The sequence below is a fragment of the Fukomys damarensis genome, unplaced genomic scaffold (assembly GCF_012274545.1).
Source record: "Fukomys damarensis isolate Sample0158 unplaced genomic scaffold, DMR_v1.0_HiC HiC_scaffold_10, whole genome shotgun sequence".
In the NCBI taxonomy this organism is placed as follows: Eukaryota; Metazoa; Chordata; class Mammalia; order Rodentia; family Bathyergidae; genus Fukomys; species Fukomys damarensis.
The window spans coordinates 28,460,954-28,484,410 of NW_022900922.1; the positions used below are offsets into that span (position 1 = coordinate 28,460,954).

Genomic DNA, 23,457 nt, shown 5'->3' on the forward strand with positions numbered 1-23,457 from the left:
AAGGTTCCTCATCTTGTGGCATGTGTCTAAATTTCATTTTTTTTTATAAGACTGCAAAATGTTGCTTCGTATGCACACACCAAATTTTCTTTATCCATCCATCAATCAATAAACACTTGTGCATATACCTTTTGCCTATTGCAAAGAATGCTACTAAGAACTTGGGCCTATAAATATGTCTTTGAGATATGCTTTACATTCCTTTGGGAGCGAATCCAGAACTGAAATTTCTGGGCACTAATGTATTTTTAATTTTTTCAGGACAATTATACTTAGCTTTCCATGGAAGCTATGCCACTTTATATTTTCAACAACAGTGTACAAGTGTTCCACATTCTTTACTTCTTTTCCAGTACTTGTTATATCCTCTATTTCTGACACTAACTGTACCGGATGGCTCTTTGCAATTCATGAATGAGCACTTTCCTTTGGGTAGCCCAGCTCACAAACCAACTACCACAATAGGTGTCTGACTCAAAAGTCAAATTAATTTGCTCTGCCCTTGTTAAAGAGTCAGAATGATAATTGTGCTGCTAAGAAGAATGAAAATGTAAGCCACATATGGGGAGGGAACATTTGCAAATCGTGTATCTGTCAAAGGGCTTTTATCCCATAAGAAAAAAACTCTCAAACCTCAACAAGGAAAATAAATTCAAGATGGGCAGGAGATTTGAACACATTGTCAAAGAAAAACACACATGAATGACAAATTAGCACCTCAAAAGGTGTTCAACATCTTTAGTCACAGAGAAAGGCAAATTAAAACTTCCTAGAATGTCTGAAGTGAAAAAGGATAACCATAACTGGTGTTGGTTCAGCTCAGAGCAACTGGCATTCTTACGTTGCTGATGGCAAGGTAAAAATCATTGCAAGTATTTTGGAAAACACTTTGACAGTTTCTTAAACAAGCACTCATCTACCAAATGGTCCAACTATCTAACTCTAGAGTGCAACCAAGAGAAATGAAGGCATGCGTCTGTAAAAAGGCTCATACATGATTGTTCACTACAGCTTTATTTTTAACAGTCCCATTGTCTCTCAAAGGTAAATGGCCAAAATATTGTAGCATGCTCGTACAGTGGTGTACCACTCAGTGATAAAAGGGCAGGGCACTGATAAATTTAACATTGTAGACGAATATAAAAATTATTATGGCAGGGGCTGGGGCCGGGGATTTAGCTCAGTGGTTCCGCCACCTGCCTTGCAAGCACAGGGTCCCAAGTTAGATCCTCAGTACAAAAAAAAAAGATTATGGCAATTGAAAAAAGTCACATGAAAAAGCAAATGGTGTGTAATTTAATTCGTATAAAATTCTAGAAGCTGTAAACTAATACATACTAACAGAACATGCTATATTGGTGGTTTCCTGGAATAAGGGTATGTAAGTCGGAGGAGATGACATTTTAAAAGATTAAGAAAATTTTTGGAGGTGATGAATGTATTCATTACTTTGATCATGGTTATGGTTTTAAGAGTGTATTAGTTGAAGAGTGCATAATTAATCAAATTATACCCTTTAAATATCTGCAGTTCATTGTTTTTCAATTACATTTCTGTAAATTTAAGAATGAAAGGAAAATTCAATACTATGATTTATTTTTAATGTTAATTTTTTATCTTACTTTCTCATCTTCATTTCTTATTGGTACATGTTTTCCAACATTCATCATAGGAAATTTGTACCTGTACATAATGTATCTTCATTCATTTTTTCCCATTCCCTTACCTTTCCTTCAGTCCTACTTCCCCTCCCCATTTACAAAAGCCATTTTCATTTTTTTCCTACCATTCTTTTTTGAAATCTCTTTTCTTTTCTTTCTCTTTTCCCTCTCTTCCTGTCCCCCCTTCCCCTTTAAACAAGTTCTATTTTCCAATATCTATCCTACCTTTCCTCATTATTTACACTCAAGATTTCTCATATCTTATCTTCTGAGCAATTGGAAGGGTGATTTTTAATGACTTAATCTATCCAACAATATTTTTACCCTTGGAAGGGGATATACCATATATGTCCTATTCTTAAATATGTGTAGCATATTGTGAAGTTTGTGCATAGGACATGCAGTAATTCTTGCTGCCATGATTTTTCTTCAGAGCTGCAAGTCATTTTGGACATAATGGTGAAAGCCAACTGCTCTTAGTGTAGCAATTGAAATTAAACAATACATCTGAGAGTGGCTCAGCCTAAGCAAAATGAAAGAAACTATTGCTCAGCGAAGAGGCAAACATACCACAGAAAGCACTTTTCTCATATTTTATGCTAAATTATAGTAGTTTTGAAGCCAAAATATCAATGAAATGAAAACAAACATCAAAAAGTGAAAATGTTTCTTTGGAATGGTTTTGGGGCTTTCTGGTTTCTGGTGTCACAGAATGGACTACTTTTGAGACAGACTGTTAAATGGCATTAAGGTTTATCATATCATTCCTTAAGCAATGTTATTAAAAAATATGCCTGGATCCAATTTGATTCTGACTCTAGTATCTCTTAGCTTTCTGGATGGTTTGAATCCTGCTTTTTTTTTAGAATAAGCCATCTTCTCCCAAATCTCACTTAAACATGGAGGAAAATCTCATGTATCCCAGAGGTAGTCAGAATGACATTTTTTCTTCATTTTAATTTTTTGTCCACTCTTAAGAAATACTGACAAAAATGAATAGCTTGGGCATACACACACACACACACACACACACACACACACTCACACCTATAATCTGTTCTTAAGACAATTCTCAAGCTCAGAGTATCTACACAGTTTGATTTATCAGAAAAAAATGAGGCAGAAATTTTCTTATTTTGTCTCTATAAAGGTTGATTTGTTTATGCCATAAACACTTTCCAAATCCCTATGATATTGAGCCAGAAACCAACCAACTGAACCTTTTTGTCATTTCATGAACATGCTGAAACTTAAGAGTCATGGAGTAGATGCTGACTTTTCTTGAAAAGTTCAGCCCTGGCAAGTGGAATGAAGTAGGGACAGTAACACCTCAGCTCACAAATGCTTCTATTTGCCAATAACTTGGTCCACAGACAAGAGCATTGGGCAAAATTTTGCTTCCATTTGCAAACTGCATCAGTGACAAACATGACCACAGATATCTTCCTCACATAATCACAAGCACAGCCATTTCCCCATAACTGTAAAACAAATTAAGTTCACAAAACCACTGCAATTGATTATTCATTAAGTATCGAACAACCACGACTTTAAATTCAACCGAACAAAATTCCTGGCTCTGAACCACTTCTGGCCTACAAAAGCATCAGGCACCGGTGAGGCAGTAAACATTTAAAAAATGGTTAAAAACAAAATTCCTGCCTTTGAAGAACTCATAGGTTGCTGAAGGACACAGACTCACAATTTGGTAAAGGTGAGAGTTGTGTGCAATGGAGCCCGCACAGTGCTTTGGAAGCTGTCTGGATGGAAGAACTCACCTTGCTTCAACAGGAGCTTTCCTGCATGCCACTCATTCAGAGGTAAAATGTTACACGAGATTAATCCAAATACTCTTTTCTGGGCTCACAGATTTGTGTTGGCGGTAACAGCACCAACAACCTTGTAGCATAATAGAAGAGAACTGTCCGGAATGGTTTCATCTGTTTATGCTCCACGACTTTAAACTGATCTGTTCTTTACCCTCTTAACAAAGCTACTTGGAATCCGCTGAATATCAGCAAGGAAACCATCATCAAATGGTTGTGCAGGACCAACCTGCCATGTAGTTCCACGTCAGTCAGGTCTGCTGCCAGGCGACTGCCATCATTTACACACTCCAGAGGCCTCTTCTAACTATTGGGGAGCTGATTATAAAAATTCCCTAATGATAATATTCCTTGGGAGATAGCTATTGTCTTTCTTGATATCTGTTTTGAAGTTATAAACACAATTTAACATGTATTGGCACTAGTGTGGTTTTTAATCCTTGTAAAGAACTTCTTTTCGTGTTAAAAAAAATATTTAAAAAACCCTAAATTTATTTAAAGAAGCCTTTAAACATTTAAAAATTTTGCAACACCTACTCACCTTAAAAAAAAAAAAAAGTAAAGCACACCGATCCTGCTGATGTCACTTTTCATAGATGTTGACGCATCTAGGTTGTCAATTCTATTTCTGTTCACTTAACCATAGCCTCCAATTTCTACTTACAGAATTTAGCCTGGAAATTTCACTTTGTTCAGACTTCAATGGCTGCCAAGCCATGTAAAAAATGGCATAATAAAAATACCCTTGAAACTGCTTCACGCCTTTTGGGTGAATATTGAGCCACTTTTATAATGACATCAATGATGCTTTTTCTTCTAGGGACATATTGTGGAATAAGGATAGAAAGACAAGTTCCAAAGTCCTTAACAAAACTCACCATTTGTACATTTGAATTCATCCTAACACACAAGTATTTTTTTTTTCACTTTGTTAAATCAACATCTTTTAACTCTGTTGCTCTCTAGGGAAGCTAAGCAATCAATTTGAGCTTAAACAAATAAAGTTTATTGAACAAAAGAATGAAGCAAACAAAGACAGAATTCTTTTAGCAAGTCAAAGAAGGCAACATTATTGGCCACTTAGAGCAGCCTATTTATCGTGCAGTTCCTTTAGCTGGGCTAAAAATTGAACAAATTTACAAACCCTCCTTTAAGGGAGGTAACATAGTGGCTCCAGGTTTGCCCAAGGAGAGAGCTGCAAAATAAAGAATTGCAATTCTGCCTTTAAAGTGTTTTAACCATGGTCTGGGGTGGGGGATTTGACCGACTTATCTTAGGGGGTCAGAGAGTGTTAAGAAAAGGTAGCGCATTTGGCCTTAGGTTTGAAGAGCTGAGTAGCAGTTTAGTTACTCAGTGGGAAGAAAATCTAAGGCAGAGGAGGCAGCCTGAATAAAAGGCATGGAATCAAGGAGGAGTCTTGCTTATTTTTGGAACAATAAAGAGTTGGAGGGTAGGTTCAGATGTTGGCAGAAGAAAATGAAAAGGAACCATACTGTGAAGGACATCATGCCTAACCTTTCTTCTTAGGGTTAGCCCTGGAGATAGGAAATCTTAAAGGCACTGACAGAGTCCAGGCAATATCGAAAGAGAACTTAAGGCAGTGGAATTCGGCTCAAGTACTTTAAATTTCAGGCATCCCAAGAAAACACAAGCGTAAATGTTTCCAAGAGTGTAGGAAACATGGGTTTCCAGGGAGAGGACACACCTATCAGCATATCTGAAAAACCCGGTCACATCAAGGACAGTGACCAGGATGACCAGCTAGACCATTGAAGGAATGAGACACTTAGGGAGGACAGAGGAAGCCTTTGAAGACATCGAGAGAGACTAGGAGAAAGAGCTTGTTTTGGAAGCTGAGGAAGCATCCATGAGGAAAGCAATCACAAATATAAGAAATCTCTACTGCTTTGGCAAATTAAGAGTTCAGAGAAACTCATCAAACTCTGCCTACTTAATTCTCAATCTGTTTTCGGGGGTCTAGTTTCAGTCATCCTGCATCAGTTATCCCACCGTGTATACAGGCTTTGATGATTTTTTTTTTTAATGACTGCAGGTCTCTACAGTAGCCAAGAAAGTATTCTCCAGGGTCCTTTTTTCTGGAATTTCATCCAATTTTTAATGTGAAATGAAATCCTAGGGAGCTCATACAATTAGCCTCAGTGACACAATTTAAGCCTACAAATTCTAACAATTGTTTATTATATAAAAGCAAATTAAATCAGCACAGGTGGAATAGGTTCCATGAAGTAGAATAAACACACTCGTTTCCATCCCTTACTGTCCATCAGACTCACCCCAGGCACTCTTTGATTCTATCCCTGTATCAGGGACGCTGATTCCCTCCAGTCATCTCAGCTTAATTGCCACAGGGGTCAGACCCAGGAATCATTATTTTTTAAGACTTCAGATTACAGAGTTAAGAACCACCAAGTGGGATAATCCAGTGCCTTACATCCTTGGTACCCAAAGTGGTCCACAGGGCAGCATTAGTGGCATCTGGTAACTTGTTAGAATTACAGTCTCAGGCCCTACTCCAGAACTTTGGAATCAGAACCTGCATTTTAATGAGATGTAAATATTAAAATTTAAGACCTGCTTGCTTTATTTTTTCTGGTTTACCTGGGTCTTGCTATTGCATTGATCATGGGTAATTTTCTGGAAATTATTGGATAGATTTGGCCAAATCCACTTTAAGTACACCTTGAATCCTAAGCAGTAGTTTAAACCCTGGCTCCATCTTCAAAATACCTTCCTAACTTTAAAAAATATACTCAAGGTCAACCTTGACCCCTGGAGGTGCCGACTCACTTGTTCTGGGGCAAGGCCTCAACATTAGCATTTTAAAGTCTCCCCAGGTGACGCTAATGCAGAGTTAGGGAGAAGATTCCTTGTGTTGAGAAGTTCTCAGGGGAAGCAGACGTTTAAATTCAATTCAAATAGAATAGGAATTTAAAAAATATAATAAGAGCATAATGCCAGGCATGTATTAATAATAGAAGCCTCATTGCTGTGCGGCAGGATGTGGTGAAGGCAGTTTCTGAAGGTATCACTGACATAAAGGATGGCAGATTCTTCAGGAAACTTTGAATACTTATTAAGCTCTTGCAAGAGTTTCAATTAGCCTGGAACATTCATAACAACAATTTTTAAAAGTTAGCAGAGATAGAGCCAGCATAAGAACTTGTCTTCTTCTAAAGTAGTTTATAAGGGAGAGGGAGGGAACAAGAAGTCAGAGAGGGAGAGGTACTTTTCTCTGAGCAGTAAAGATCTGCATGCCCAAATTTGCTAAACTCTGAAATGGTGGCATTTTGTAAGACTGAAAAGCTTTGTGTGGGTGTAAGTAGAATGTCAGGGATGAGTCAAAGATTAATACCTAAATTATAGCATATTAGATGGGAATTTCATGCCTCTATCTTGAAAAATCATGTTGGGAAGTTAAATGTATTGGCTGATGACACAGCAGTATATATGGTGTTATAATTTAATCAAATGGATTGTGTCCGATTCCAAGAATGGAGAAGACTTAAGCCATATATTTTTAAATAGTTCTGCAAAAAATTTCAAGCATAGAGCTTATTTACTGGCAGGCCAGCTCTGACTGAGTAAACTAAGATCTCAAAAAGCTCAGAATTTTTTTTCCCTCATTGAGTTTATTGGTACATTTTAGGTATACATTACAGTTATATATCATTGGGATAGAGCTTATTTACTGGCAGGCCAGCTCTGACTGAGTAAACTAAGATCAAAAAAAGCTCAGAATTTTTTTTCCCTCATTGAGTTTATTGGTACATTTTAGGTATACATTACAGTTACATTCATCATTGGGATCTTGTACCTTTACATGACAGGAGCTCAGGATTTTTTAATGATCTCAGAGTGTGTTACACACTGATCTAATGAGGTTTTTCCAAATATACAAATCATGCTACAATTAAAGTATTGCAGTGCTATCAAAATTGACCTCCCGGCAGAATGATTCTTTATGAGCCAATTTCTAGAATGTCTGAATCTTTGTACTCAATAGCTACTTGTTTATTCCTCCAAACTGTCTTCATTTTCTGTGGATGGTATTCCAAAACTGGAAAACACTGTCTTTGTCCTTGAGGAACACAAACACGAGTTCAATAAAAACAAGTACAGTTGTAAATGTCAGGGAAATATCTTACTTTCAAGACAGCATAAAAATGAGCCTACAATTGAAAATCTCTAAGTCATAAGGCTCAAGGTTTTAAAATCTGAATGACAACTATAATATCCCCAGTGATACGGGCATGTCAAAGAATGACAGATGTTTTAATATCTGGTAATAGCATTTTAAAGAAATTAGTGGGTCAGCTATAGTTTGGAGTAGTGGCCTCGTAATTCTCCTTTCCTATAGAATATCGGCATAGTTCACTCTCCATTCCAATTGCTGAAATAGGACGCATGAAATCACAGTTGCCTCGTCTTTCTCACTTGAACATGCTAAATTGGCAAAAAAGATATGAGGGAAGCCCATTCTGCATCCTTCCTTCCCCATCTGTCATGAGCCATTTTACATAATTTTTTTGGGGAAATCATTTCACAAGAAAGTATGACCACAGCTGTCTAAGGCTCAGTGTCACCTTGCGCTGGCACTGGTATGGTAAGAGGAAACATAACTCAGTTTTGCCTTTGGTCACTGCTGCGGCCTCCATGGTCCCATGATACTGTGCCATTCAAGGGCAAGATTACCCTGGTTCTTTGGGAACTGAGTAGTAACAAAAACAGAGGAAGGTTTTACTTGGGTGAAGGACAACTTGTTTATTAGCCTCCTATCTTGTCCCACCTTCCAATGCAAGACTGCTCTTCTCACCACCATCATCAACATAAGATCCTCATCAATATAAGATTATAGCCCCCTGAATCACCTGATACTCCCTCCAATTATTGTGCACACCCAATAAATAGTGGCCAGTGCAGAGTGTCCCTGTCTTTGCCCACTCTGAGGCACTGACCTGCCGGGCCCCCAGGTACTTTGAAATTATGCAAGTCTCAATTATCTTTCTTTCTTTAGCCCTTGTCTTCCCCTTCTCTAGGCAGTCAGAGGATTTGTCAGCCTCAGATACCCATCTATGCCGTGGTGTTTTGTGGTTGTGGCTATTTTCAGAAGTGTATAGACTATTACAGACTAAAGCAAGTAGGATTCACACTAGACTTTTGGAAAGTACTTGCTATGAGCTGCACTTTCAAATAAGTTCATTTTCTTTCATTTGTGAAACGACATCCTTTAGAGCAATATTATATAGCTTTAACAGGTGAAGAAAAAATAATCATAACTCACAGAGAGAGTTACTGGCCTAACATCCCACATGGAGAATTTCTAGCATTGTTTTTCAAGCTAAGTCCCTTACAGGATGTGACATTTCCTTCCTAGGCTGACATCAATCACTATATGGTTGGAAATGCAAGGGTGAACCTACTTCCTATGCCACAGGCTGGATCTACTTTCAGTGGGATCCAAGTTGTTCCAGAGTTCTCTTTAGCCATTTTCTCTGTGTCTCCTTCATTTGGATTCTGACTTAGGTATTTACTAGCTCTGTGACACTGGGCAGTCAAAAAACATCTCTTCTTGGACTCCTTTTTCCTCCTTTATGAAAAGAATTAATACTTGAAAAAATTGTTGTGAGAATGGGCAAATAATGTAATGTCCTTAATCTAGTGCTTAGCATGTGGTAAGTATATAGTGTTAGTTATTATTATCCTCACAACTTGTTCATTTTATTTCCAATCCCAGTAGATCCTCTAAGCTGTAGACTCATATATCCCTCTGGAGTTGATGGCGAGGATATCGATGTGGATAGTCATGGGCTGCCTAAATTCATCGTGCCCCAAACTGGACTCGTTTTTGACGTAAGAAATTACAAAGAATTCAGTATAATGAGTGGTAGGTGAGAACTGTATGCATTTTAGCTGCTATCATTATGTATTTCAAAACTGTTCTTTCTCTTCTTTCTTAAAATTATGCAAGCCTCTATTGTCTTTCTAGAAGGAACATTACCCAAGGGATCCAGTTGAGAAAGTTAAGAAGCATTTTACAGTTCTGTATTTTCTCCATCCATCAAAAGCCAATTAATCATGAAGTCCAGTCAACTTTTTCTCCTTGTGAGTATCCTATGTACTTTCTGTCCTCAAAACCTCATTGCTTTTAGCTTCTGTTTCAATAGTCTTTCAGCAGTCCCTGGGAACAAGACTTGCCCCTCCTTAATTCATCCCTCAGTTGTGATGCTAGACTGAATCTTTACAATTAAAATCAAGTATATAATTGACTTGCTTGAAATCCTTCCCCCACATCCATTAGCCTCCTAGAGGTTTTTCTCATTCCGTTCTTACCATGGTACATAAGACAACATCCTGCATAGGCCTTACCTCTCAGATATACCATATATTATGGCCATAATGATGTTCTGAAGTGTTCTCTACACTAATTCCTGAGGGCCATCACATATGTTGTCCTTGAATGGTCTTCTTCTTCTCTGTAAGGAAATATTGGAAGTAGATTTATCTAAAAGGTTGAGAAGCACAATGATTATTTAACACATGTTAAAAATGTAAAGTATATTTACATCAATAGAATACAATATAATACAATGCAAAACAAAGATTCTTTAGGAGAGCCAAAGATTTGCCAATAAAGCATGCACAGAGTTCACTGAGGAAACTTTGCAAAAATAGGGTAGAAATTGTTATTGCTAACAATTTCTGAGTAAACACTAGAATAATCTGTTGAATGTTAAGATTAGAATCTAATCAAGACTCTTTCTAAGGAATTTTACCAAGACAAAACAAAACTTTAAACATAACTGGTGCCACCATAGTTTAGAGGAAAAGAATTCCATGTATAAAAATGGGACACTATCTGCCCTGGTTAGGCTTCTTGGAGGAGTAGGGTTGGGTTTTTACAGAGCTCCTGTGTCATTTCAAACAAAATAGGGTCTCTGTGCATCACCTTAGCTGGGAAAGTATCCTCTGGGACCTGGCAAGGGACCACTTGGATTTGTTCCTGAGAAGGACAATTAGGCAAAATGATATCAATAAGAAAGAGAAAATTTGTTTAGAAACGAGGAAAGGGATGAATGTGGAGGAAGACACAAAGTTCTAAGCATTTTGGTAAGTGGTTGAGACAAGTATGTTGCCTGCTAGAATTCAAAGAGGGCATCTTCCCTGGTGCCTTCTGGCCTCTGTGCATGCTCTGCCTCCTGCTCAGGGTGCATGTCTTTTCCTTATCAATAGTAGCTGACACAAGGCCTCAGACATGACACTATTTAAGATCAAATGCATAAAGAATAGTGGTATTTATTGTTTGACATTTAGTTGTTTCACAGCAACAATGATCTATAGAGAATGAATAAGCAGAATATTAGAGTGATCGCTAGACATTTAATTTTAGGTGACTGCTAGTAAAACAAGATTATAAAATTTATTGCTTGAGCAGTGGTCCAGTTTATCACTATAAATCTAAATGGATCCTTACAGCATTTCTGAAAACTATTTTATACCTGTCGTGTGAAATTTGTGCTCAATTTTACCATTTGAATAAAGCTCAAATTATCCTCCAAGCTCATTTTTACTGGATAAAATGACCTGCATATGAACTCTACATCTCATTTTTGCCTTGACATCTGAGTTGGTAAGATATCCATTTATTCATCATCCATTATTCATTCATACATATTTATTGGACACTTACTATGCGACAGGAACTATTCTAAAAGCAACTGTGCTTTTTTTCATGTAGCATCATACTCTAATGTGGTATTATGTTATAATTTTGTTGCTTTTTTCTCACTTAGTTCAGCTCCTGAGACACAGGCATTCAGTTTATGTTAAGTGAATAACTGAATTGACAAATTCATAAATTCAATGGTTAAATTTGTTTATCTAGCTACTACTTAGTATAAATTCCAAAATCAATTCTGAAACACAATAACTGGCTTAGATCTATTTTCTAGTTCAAATATTCTTTCACACTTTCTTTGGTATTATAAAATAACATAATTATGTTTGTGGATTTCAAATGTATTTTTAAAGCATTAGAAATTTTCAAATGTAGTTGAAAATATAGGGGTGTTTATAGAAAAAATATAAATGATTCTCAATCTTATCACCCCAAAACATTGGTTGAACTTCAGTTATAATTGGTTCATCTGCAGCGCCACAATATGCATCACTTACATAGAATTCAATGGGCCTCTGCCCTCTAGAGTTGTCCAGAGTGGCAGCCTAGTTATCTTACTATTGCTGTGGTTTGGATTTTAAATATTGTCCAATAGTTCACATGTGGAAGGGTCACAAAGGATGGCACTATTGTGAAGTCATGGAACCTTCAGGATGTAAATCCTAGTGGGACAGAGCGTGCCCTAGACAGGGATATGAAGATCCTGGATACTTCTTGCTTCTTTTTAGTTTTGTTTCCAGGTTGTGTGCAATTTCCTTTGCTATGTTCTTTCACCATCATATACTTCCCCATCACAGGCCCAAAGGCAACTATGGACCAAGTTTGCTGAAACTATGAACCATGCTTTCCTCAGGTATTTTGTTCCAGTAACAGAAATTGGACTAACATACTATCTTTATTACATGTTTTGATGGCTATATCTTAGTTAGATAAAATCCTAGCTTTCTAATTTTGATTTTCAAATATTTCCATTTTATTTAACTCAATTTGCTAATTTTTCATTTTTCTCCTCACTCTTATGCTTATAAATTTCAGATTTACATAGGATTTTTAGAGCTCCTAGAGAGATGCATTTATGATTTTTGTTAGTTCTTTCTGGAAACTGACAAATAGAAGTATGTCACATAGTGTTTAGACTCTACTGAAAAACTTGTGGTTTTCATGTCACTTCACATTCATCTCCTGTAAAACATTATGGAGGATAGAGCATATAAAGGTACATAAAACAAAGCCTTATGAGAATGAGTGCCAACCACATTCATTATTATTTACATTTCTGTTAATGTAATTCTTCCAAAAAAGAATACAATTTATAGTCATATACCTCTGAGCTGGAATTACTAATAATTTATCAAAAGGAAATAATTCAATAGTAACAAAAATATAGTTATGTAATTGCTGCATTAGTTATATTGATGTCCTCTTTTTCTATTTATATCTTTATTTAAAAAATTCCATGTGGACTTTAAAAATACAGATAGAAGGGCCAGGAATTTAGCTAAGTGGTTCTACTGCCTGCCTTGCAAGAGCAAAGACCTAAGTTCGATATGTAGTACAAAAAACAAAACAAAACAAAACAAAAACAAACAGAAAAAAATGAAATAACTGAAAACATAAACTTTTATGTAGATGTTTAAGAATTTGCTGGGGAGAGAGGAGACTGGCAGCCCATCCCAACCTCTGGTAGGCCTGCCCCTTTGACCCAGCATACCAGAGGAGCAGTATCCATTCCTCCCCTCTCCCTGCCCCCCAGGAACAAGAGAAAGAGGGCCTCTATGAGGCTCCTAGATGAAAATTGAAGCCCACTGGAAAAAGTGAAGAAAATCTCTGGTTAAAGGCACACCAGACCACCGTAGTTGGTAAGTAGGAGGGACCAGCACCTCACATTGAAACCTGGTATAACTTCAGGGGAAAGATAGCTGGAACCTGTAGTAGAACCTTGCAGAGTTCAACCCTGAAGGAGGTTAGAGATCTCAACTTGGGTCTTGTAGCCAGAAATCAGCCTGAACCTCAGGGGACAGCTGCTGATCTGCCGAGACTAATTAACTTAACTCTGCACACTCCTGCCCATGCTGTCTGCTGTGTCAACACAGGCATAGCCTGAAGGAGGACCTCTATTTCTATTTGTATTTTTTTTATTTTTAAAGTAATATTTTTCTGTTATCTTTAATCATTCAAATTTTTTTCATCTTTTTATATTTTCAAATTTTTTGTCCTTTTAAAATCTTGTCCTTATCTCCTTTTCTCTCTCCCTTTCTCTCTCCCCCCCACCTTGATCACCATTACACTCCCTTTTTGCTCCTCTTCCTATCCTAATTTGAATTTATTTTATTTCTTTTCCCTTTCTTCTCCTTTTCCTTACCTCAATTACCATTAGTTTTAAAGGAAAGTGAGTACAGTCTATAGCCTCCTTGTTGCTGTTAGTTTGTCCTGTTCTTTGGTATATCTTGCTCTGTCTTCTCTTCTCTTCAACAGTTCCCTAGAGTTTGTGTGATCTTCCTGTGCCCTCTGCCCTCACTTCTAACCTTTCTCTATCCTGTCTATCTATCCCTTACTCCCCAACTCCTTTTAAATCCCCATCCTGAAGGTTAAAATTGCTATATTGAAGAGTTTTATTCACTATAAACATATTTTAGGCTGGTCTTTGATTTTAATTCACACAGTTAAAGGTGATAGATTAATAACTACCACAAATTGTCATTTTCTAAGCTGTGCTTGATGCTATTGTGTTGCTGATTGTATCACTTGGGCTAAGGTGTTGTGATTGATTTAATCAGTTGTCCTCCCTGGTATAATGAAAATAACATTGCCTCAGAGTCATTAGAGACTCAAAACCTAAAGACCAGCTATATCTGGAAGATCAAAGTAGTAACCCAGGAATTAAACCAAGGACAGTACCAAAGACAAAAATAGAAATGAGAAGACATTTAAACAAGACACAAACACAGGCCTCCACCTCAACAAAGGTAAACTCAGGGGGAAATGAGGTGGAAAAGTCTGACAGTCAACCATCTGGACACACTGAACCAATAGCACAGGAAGTTTAAAAAAAAGCAGAGAAATGAGGCTCTAGAAAACTTAAAAACAAAATAATTTCCCAGATAACTACAGAGATGGTGAGAAGAATGAAAGACATGTTTAGAGTCTCTAGAACAGAAACAGATAAAAAATAGATGAGCTCAGGACTATGATAGAAATGATGAATGCCCAAAATAGGAAAGAAATGGAAACTTTGAATGCCCAACATAGGAAACAAATGTGATCCATGAAACAGATTCAAGTATCCAGATTAAAAACTCTATAGAAAGCATTCTCAGCAGGATGAATGAATGTGAAGATAGAATTTCAGATATAGAAGATAGGATTGCAGGCAATGACCATGAAAAGAGAGGTCTCTTAAAAACAGTAAGGGATCATGAGAAATCAATCCAACAACTCTTAGATGATGCAAAGAAGAATAATATAAGACTGACAGGAATCCATAAAGTAGCAGGAGAAAGTACACATGACATAAAAAACTGCTCACAAAATTAATGACAGAAAACTTCCCAAACAGAAGGGAAAAATTGGACACACAGATTAGTGAGGCATATAGGACTCCAACTAGCCATGATCAAAAAAAATCTACACCTAGACATATAATAATCAAGATCCCAGAAATACAACAGAAGAAAAAAAATACTACAAACAGTTAAAGAAAAGAAACAAATCACACACAAAGGAAAGCCCATCAGAATCACAGCAGACTTTTCAACACAAACCCTCAAGTCAAGGAGAGCCTGGAGTGAGGTATTTTAAGTCCTGAAAGAAAATAATTTCCAACTTAGACTGATGTATTCTGCAAACTATCTTTCAAAATTAACAGGGAAATAAGATACTTCCACAACAAAGAAAACCTGAGAAATTTCAAGAACACCAAAGCAGCACTCCAAACACTTGTAAACAATATCCTGGAAAAAGAAAATGAAGACCACAACTCCATAATGGCCAATAGAGCAAATATAACAGGCAAAGCAAAAAATTAAATGGAGAGAAGGAAAAATAAGAAATAAAAGAGCCAACAACAGGAAAATAACGTGACAATAAAAAGTTAACACATAACAGATATAACCAGCAACGTTAATGGCCTCAATTCACCAATCAAAAGAAACAGGTTGGCAGAATGGATTAAGAAGCAAAATCCAACATTATGCTGTATACAAGAAACTCACTTAACCCACAAAGAAATTAATAGACTGAGAGAAAAAGGATGGAAAACAGTTCTCCATGAGACATGAGCCCAGAAAAAAGTGGGGGTACCTATCTTATTTACAGACAGAGTAGATTTCAAACCAAAACTAATTTAGAGAGGCAAAGAAGGCCACTACATCCTTGTAAAGGGAACAATACAAAAGGAAGAAATGACAATCATAAATATTTATTCACTGAATACTAATGGCAACTATACAAAACAAATATTAATGGATATGAAAAATGAAATAAGTACTAATACAATTGGATTGAGGGACATCAATACTCCACTGACACAAATAGACAGATCATCTAGACAAAAAAAAAATCAATGAAATAACAGAACTGAACCAAGTGTTAGAATAAGCAGACTTAGTAGTGTCTACAGACTGTTCCACCCCACAAAATCAGGAGGGCAGGGGTATGGGAAAAAAACAAGAACCAAGGAATTTCATGTAAAGGTACAAGATCCCAATGATAAATGTAACTGTACTGTTTGATTTAAATGTACTAATAAATTTGATGGGAAAAAGAATTAATTGGGGAAATTTTTAATATACCATAAAAATAATCACAGAAATAATAAATTAAAATACTAGAATACTTGGCTATAGAAAATTGAAAATTCCTATGAACAGAGATCATTATAGTGTGAGATTTGGAACATTATTCTAGCTAAATAAGGAAATTATTAAATTCCACAAAATAAAGCGTCAGAAACGTGTACAAATATTTACACTTAACCAGAAGTGAATATTTAACAAATGGAAAGCTTTGTGATACTTTTTCTTTTTTATTTTCAATGACTATCATCATAGTTATATTTGAATCCACTTATTTTTAGACCTATATCCAATATAAATTTTATATGCTGTAGTGCAAATATCCCTGTTGGTTGTCACCTCCTTTTCCATCTTCCATCGTAATTGTACATCATGATGCGTGTATGTCTTTCTCTCTACAGTCTGGCATCAGCAACATTTTGGAGAAGTTTGTAGTCCAACTGTAAGAGGTCATTTTTACTTAGGAGTAGATATCATTTGTCCAACTTTTTGAGTAATATCATTGAATCTCAGTGGAAATGAAGACACATGAATTGCCACCTACTCCAAGATTTCTAGATTGTTCTGTCTTGATATAACTTATATAATCAGAAAAGGTATTGAAAACCAAAGATGTATAAAATTTATTATATCTATAGGGAAATATGCATGAAGAAGAGGAAAATAGCTAGGCTGCTAAGATGGAGTAATAAGTTCTACTACACATCAGGAGGGAAGTATGGGAAATAATTTCCTTTCATTGTATTTTGTATTTTACTTCATATGTTAGATAAACAGTAAAAAATACTTTTGGCAACCTGTGAATCAATGATTTCATGTTGGAATTTTAATCTTTATTAAATTTATTGGTACATTTTAGGTATACAGTTACATTCATCATTGGGATCTTGTACCTTTACATGACTTATCTTGGTTCTTATTTTTATCCATTCCCCTCTCTTTAGCCCCTCCACCCTTCCCTGTTTACAAAGACATTCTGTACATGTTTTTCCTTTTCACATTTTTTTCTTTTGTGTTCTTTCCTTTCCCCTGCCACTTCCTCTACTCTTTTAGACTTTTCTTCCTATTATACAATATCAATTATACATTTTAACCATTATTTACACTTTTACTTTTTCACTCAGAGATATTATTTGGTATTTACATATGTGTGACTTACTAATTTCGTTTAAGAGTATGGTCTCAGTGTGCACCCACTTAGCTATAAATATCTCTAGTTTCTTATTCTTTATGGCTGACAGTACTCCATTTTATATTTTTCAAAAACCTTCTTTATCCAGTATCCAGTTGATAGGCAATTGGGCTGTCTCAAACTTTTAGCCATTACAAACTGTGCCTCTATAAACATGGGTCAGCATACATTACTGTGGTATGATTCTTTTAATTCTTTTGGGAAGATACCCAGCAGAGGAATAGCTGGGTGAAATGGGATTTTAATCCCAGTTGTTTGAGATATCTTCATATTGATTTCCATAGTGGTTGCACCATTCTGCACTCCCACAAGCAATGAAGAAGCATTCCTGTCTCCCTACAACCTCACCAGCATTTGTTATTGGTTGATTTCTTGATAGCAGTCAGTCTTACTGGAGATGGAATCTCAGTGTTGTTTTTGTCTACATCTCTCGAATGACCAGTGATGTTGAACATTTTTTCATATGATTATTTGTGGCTTTTACTTCCTGTCTGAGAAATGTCTGTTCATTTCAGATGCACATTTGTGAATTAGGTCTTTGTATTTGGTAGGGGGCTGATCTTTTTTTGAGTTCTTTATATATTCTAGATAGTAGACCTTTGTCTGAGGAATAGCTGGTAAAATTTTTTTTCCAAAACTGTGGGTTATCTTTAGCTCTGCTTGTGATTCCTCTTGCTGTGCAAAAGCTAAAATTATGAGATCCCCATTGTTGTTTCTTTGTGCAAGTTCCTATGCTACTGAGGATTTGTTCATAAAGTCTTTTCCTAAGCCAATGTCTTTGAGAGTTCTACCTAAATTATCTTTCAGAAAGTTTAGTGTTTCTGTTTTAATATCTATATCTTTACTCTACTTGGATTTTAGTTGACTGCATTGTGATAGATACAGATCTAGTTTTAATCTTTGACAAGTTGATATCCAGTTTTTTCAACACCATGTATTAAAGAGCCTATCTTTCCTCCAGTGAGGATGTTTGGCTCCTTTGTTAAAGATGAGGTAGCTGAGTATATCTGGAGTTGTTTCTGCACCTTCTAACCTATTCCACTGATCCTAAGGTCTGTTTCTCTGCCAGTACCATGGAGTTTTTAATCACATTGGCTTTGTAGTATAGTTTCAAGTTAGGTATTGTGATACCCCCTGCCATGTCTCTGTTGCCTAGAATTGCTTTTGCTATTCTAGGTCTCTTCTGATTCCAAATACTTTTTGGTTGTTTTCTCTAGTTCTGTGAAATATACTGTTGGGATTTCAATAGGGATTGCATTGAATCTGTACAGCAGTTTGAAAATGTGGCCATTTTCACTATACTAATTCTTCCTACCCAGGAACAAGGAATGTTTTTCCATTTTCTTATATGCTCTCTGATCTGTTTTTTTTCAGAGTGTTGTAGTTCTCAATGTAGAGGTCTTTTGTTTCCTTTTGTTGGATTGATTCCTAGATATTTCAATTTTTTGGATGCTATTGTGAAAGGGAATGTTTCCCTAAATTCACTCTCAGTGAGACTTGTGTAGAAGAAGGCTATTGCTTTTATACTGGAAAAATTTAAATAAGATGGGTGAATTCTTTAGTTGTTAATTTATGAGTAAACTAAACTATTGTGGATCACAAATCAGTGGCTTAGATTTTCTTCTAAGAAAACAGGTTGATGGCAGAGAGGAGGACATGCACAGAATTCTTCTCCATACAGTTACTTGAAAGATATACATCATAATTGTTTGAACAACAGTGCAATTATTATGTTCACAAGAGAGACAACTACTCTATTTTCTCATCTGAAAGACCCACAAGAGGAGCAATTTTCAAAACTAGTCTAGACTGTACTTTATGAACCTCCTTCTTTTGTGAAACCCATGATGAATCTGCAGTGATTTCAGTAAATTATTTTGAGAGGACAGGACCTAGAAACATCTATTGAATACATTTTTCAATTTCTAAAATTATATAGTTTTTAGTTCATCTGAGTGGACTGACACTCATTTATTTTTAAGGATTTCTAATGGTGTTACAGTTTACCATAAGTAAAAGCACTATATTTAAACTTTTACTGGAGATATAAAGGCCTCTCTAGAGGCCACATTTTTAAGTATCCATGGTACATCTTGCAATAGATAATTGCATTTCTATAATAAACTGAGAGAGAGATAAACTTTAATCCTGAAAGAAGGAAATAAAACCCACTTTTAAAGAAAAGTACATGGCATCTATTCTGGCTATGGGTTTCTTTGGGGGCATTTTAATGGAAAAGTGTGAAAGCAATGTTGTTCTGCACTTTCAGATATTTGTTTATAACTTGACTATTTCAATACGAGTTGCAGGATTTCACCTCTTCATAAATAGATTTTAAATTCAATCAATGACTAGAACAAACACTTTTGTGAATTATTTGCAGGTAAAACATATTCTATGACTTAACTTGAAAACAGCCCAAAGCTTCAAGCTATGAAAACTGATTTAAGGGAAAGTCAGAAGTTGGACCATAACTCATCTGTGCTTGGCCATTAATGAATGTTAACTTCCTGTGGACAACTCTCTGTACAATAAGCGGATTCTCCTGCATTATTCATTCTCTTCCTCTCTTTACCCCAGCCCCTCTCCCCCACAGAAACAAAAGTAGGTTCATGCACTAATATAGTCCATTAAAGACCTTCTTTATTTGTACTGAATTATATTGTGTCTGCAAAATGTAGACAATTAAAATAATAATAATCTCATAAAACATTTGTGAATAAGGGAGGGAAGGAAACAAAATCTTTTCTTTGCACGCCCTCATAAAATGATAAAAATCAATCCTTTCCTCCCCCAATTCAACTAAAATAGAACATGTCCATCAGAATATTCCCTTTTCCTTTTACAGTGGGTGAAGTGCTCTCCCTCCAATCAAAGGCTCTTCCTTATGCTATAAATCCTATTCTAAGCTATCATTTATCTCACCTTCACCTCTCCTTTTCAAAATTACAGAAATGATCAAGGAGCTTGCCTTCTGAGTCCACGAATGTGGCCAGCCACAGGCAGATTTGTACTGATGCCAGGACTGAAGGCATCCCCCACCCGGAAGTCCCCTGTGCTCCTTCCCATTGTGTGCACAGGTTGCCTGCTACTAACAGGACAGGGAAAGCATGTGGTGGTTTCACTGCCGCCCTGCCCATGGGGAGTGCTAAGGCAACTTTGTGTAAAATCAGGGCTCTGGCTACCTCATTGCTTTGGATGCTCAGCCAAAGGCAGCCCTGGAAGGCCATGTACCACTCCGCTTGTTCTCTAGTGGTCAATACAGCTGAAAGAGTCAAGGGGGAAAAACTTCAGGCATCACTGCACTCCTGGGTGTGCAGAGCTGTGGTGGGGTGGGTGTAGGGTTCCTCTTCCGGATGCTATAGTAGCAGCAATGAGAAGCAATGAAGTGCCTGCTCATTGCTCATTCCTTTATGCAATTCCCATCACTGGCCAACTTTACATCTTGTCTGACCATGCACTGCTCCCAGGGCTGAGTATGTGCCACAGAGAGGGGTGCTGTGTTTCTTAATACCACACGTAGCACTTGGCGTTCACCACTGTCTGGTCAGGGGACAAATGCTTTAGGCCCTTCACTGCTAGTGGTACTGTCAGGACCAATAGCCTTTGGAAACAACAGAGTGAATGTCAACAATTCCTAAGGAAACCTGTTACCCAACAGGGGCCACTGCTTCCAGTGTAGGTGTAAACAATGAGTGGGAAACCCGCACACTTTGCTATCTATACCAAACCTGCCTGACTACTAGCATGTTTTCAGTTTTGTGTGGTTCACATAGGCGATGGGTCTCTCCAACTCTTGACACAGAGTACACTGTGCCCAGACTCACTAACTACACCAATAAGAGCGCTCTAGTGGCACCTGGATATAATCAAAGCCGACATTGTGTAACAAACTGATGCTCCAAGACATATTTTCAGGAGAAAGCCACTTATAATAAAGGATGTCCTATCAAAGTGGTGGACACATCTGATTCAAAGATATGAAAATCTTAACAAAGGAATACAAGAAATAAGAAAAAGCAAAGTAATATGAAACCTCCATAAGATCATAATTCTTTAGCAACAGATTCCACAGAAATAAAAATGGACAGAATACCTATATAATTCAAAGGAATGATTATTAAAAACTCAACGGGATAAAAGATAATACAGATATACAGCTAAACAAATGAGAAAGACAATGCAAGATGGAATGAAGAATTAAGCAGAGGGAGAGATTCTTGAAAAAGAACCAAACAGAAATCTTGGAAATAAAGAGATCAATAAGTTTAATAAAAATTCAGTTGAAAGCCTCACCAACAGACTAAATGAAGTAGAAGAAAAAAATATCTGAACTTGAAGTCAGGTCTTTTGAAATGTCTCATTCAGACAAAAAGAAAAGAAAGAGTGAATTAAATGATCATTCAGTATCTTTGGACTACTATTACACAAACAAACATCAGGACACAAGTGTTACACAAACAACTTTGGTGTATCTTAAGGTGAAGAGAGGTTAAGAGCATAGTAAACCCAATAAATGAAATAATAGCAAAAAATGTCCCTAATATTGGCAAAGACATGGACATTCATGTACAAGAGGCTTAGCAAATGCCAAGTACACATGAGCAGATAAGGTCACAACCATGCTGTCTTGTAGTAAAACTACCAAAGACATGAAGAAAGAGTTTTTAAATCTGCAAGAAAAAAAGCACCTTATCATATTTAAGGGAAATCCCATAAGACTAACAGCATATTTCTCAGGCATAGCCCTACAGGCCATGGAAGAATAGAATGAATATTTCAGGTACTGAAAGAAAATAACTTTTGGCAAGGCCATCCTTCAGAAATAAAAGAGAAATAAAGTCCTTCTAAGATAAACAAAAAAATGAGGGAATAAATACCAATAGATCTGTTTATAAAAAAACTGGTTGAGTCTTACATCCAAAAATGAAATAGAGAACTCTCATTATAATAACTATAAGTTCTACTACTAGAATGAGTACACAGAATGAATGAGTACACAGAAGAGAAATAGAAGAGAATCAAACATTATCAATACAATAGACAATCAAGCTACAAAGATGAAGAGGTAGGGGAGAACATAGAATTTGAAAAAAACTGGAAGAAAATCAACAAAATAATAGGAATAAGTCCTTAAATTTAATATTAACTTTAAATATAAATGAACAAAATACTCCAATGAAAAGATACAGACTCACCATATACATTTAAAAAAAAAAAGGATCCAACAATATGTTGCCTACAAGACACTTACTTCACCATTAAAGGTACATCCAGACTATAATTGAAAGGGTAGAAAATGATATTCCAAGCAAATGGAAACCTGAAGTGAGCAGAAGTAACTACATTTAGAGATGACAAAATAGACTTTAAGATAAAAACTTCAGGAATAGATAAAGCACTTCAATATATAACAATTATGGGATCAATTCAACAGAGATATGATTATAAATCGATATGAACCTAATGTTGGAGCACCTGATTTTATGAGAAAACACAGACTTCAAGGGAGAGATAGGAGTCACTATACTGCTAGTGGAGGATTTTAATATCCCGTAAAATCAATGGACAGATTATCCAGAAAAAAATAGCAAAGAAATATCACAATTAAACTATATTATAGATCGAACAGACTTAATAGCTATTTACAGAACATTCCATCCAACAGTTGCTAAATACATACTCTTTTAATCAGTGTATGCAACTTTCTCTAGAGCAGATCCTATATTAGGCCACAAACAAGTCTTAACATATTTAAAAATTGAAATAATATCCTGAATCTTTTCTGACAAAAATGGAATAAAACTTGAAGTCAATAATAAAAGAAATATAAGAAATTACACAAATATATGGTGATTGAACAACATACTTTTTAACAAATACTGGGTCATTGAGGAAGTCAGGTCAGAAGAAAAAATTTTTAAACTTCAAAATAAATGAAAATAGGAAAATTATATACCGAAAACTATAGGATGCAGCAAAAGGAGTGCTATGTGGGATGTTTATAACAATGAGCTCTTACTTCAAAAAACACAAGTTTTAGTAAGCTTTTCTATAAAATAGTAATAATTTGCAGTGAAATAAATCATAATAGCACTACTATTCAAAATACCTACAACCAACAACAACAAAAATCTGTAGGAATAAACTTTCATACTCTTTTAATCAGTGTATGCAACTTTCTCTAGAGCAGATCCTATATTAGGCCACAAACAAGTCTTAACATATTTAAAAATTGAAATAATATCCTGAATCTTTTCTGACAAAAATGGAATAAAACTTGAAGTCA

General features: G+C 36.1%; 1 protein-coding gene across 1 annotated transcript in view; it reads right to left on the reverse strand.

The window, feature by feature from the left end:
- The window catches only part of Phactr1 (phosphatase and actin regulator 1), a 514,585-nt gene extending 504,639 nt beyond the window's left edge, over positions 1 to 9,946 (reverse strand). Inside the window, exon 1 of the mRNA XM_010622877.3 lies at positions 9,875 to 9,946. The gene's annotated coding sequence lies outside the window, so the exon portion shown is untranslated. The remainder of the gene's footprint in view (positions 1 to 9,874) is intronic.
- Positions 9,947 to 23,457: the final 13,511 nt, after the last annotated feature.